Genomic DNA, 541 nt, shown 5'->3' with positions numbered 1-541 from the left:
ATTTGACCCCAGTATTCTTTCCTGCCATGGCAGGGGGTCGGACTAGATGATCTGCTCAGGTCCCTTCCGACCCTAGAAACTATGAAAGTCTGATATAGTCATTAAGTACCTTTCTCTACCAACCCACAGGTCCAAACCAGCTCCCACTGAAGCTGACAAGTTCTTCATGACTTCAATGGGAGTCAGCCGGAGTCCAAAGATGTTGTATTTCATTGGCTAATCAAGTGTATACACTTACCTTGGCTTTTGGACTTGCATTTGATTGAATTAATTGCACACAAAAAAATCAGTCTAAAATGTGAATTATAAGCTGTGCTGAATACCATAGTCTTTGCAAGTTCTTTCCCATCTCATTTTTTATTCTCCCTCATTTTCATGGAAGTCTGAAATGGTTCTTACAACCTTTGTGAAACTGTGATTCTAACCAAGATTTGCTACACTATGGGTATGTGGTGCTTTTCACTGAGTTAACAATAAGAATGTGGTCTCAGATATCCATGTCCATATGACTCCCCTTCTGATGGGGATGCTGCTGAGGAAA

At 41.0% G+C, this 541-nt stretch overlaps 1 long non-coding RNA gene across 1 annotated transcript in view; it reads left to right on the top strand.

The window, feature by feature from the left end:
- Positions 1-274, top strand: part of LOC109312017 — a 4,987-nt gene extending 4,713 nt beyond the window's left edge. The window contains exon 3 of the long non-coding RNA XR_002101687.1: positions 130-274. This is a non-coding gene — a long non-coding RNA (uncharacterized LOC109312017). The remainder of the gene's footprint in view (positions 1-129) is intronic.
- The last annotated feature ends 267 nt before the right edge of the window (positions 275-541 follow it).

Source organism: Crocodylus porosus, unplaced genomic scaffold (assembly GCF_001723895.1).
Source record: "Crocodylus porosus isolate Cpor-Errol unplaced genomic scaffold, CroPor_comp1, whole genome shotgun sequence".
In the NCBI taxonomy this organism is placed as follows: domain Eukaryota; kingdom Metazoa; phylum Chordata; order Crocodylia; family Crocodylidae; genus Crocodylus; species Crocodylus porosus.
The sequence above is the reverse complement of the archived record's forward strand: the minus strand, read 5'-3'. Positions and strand labels throughout refer to the sequence as shown.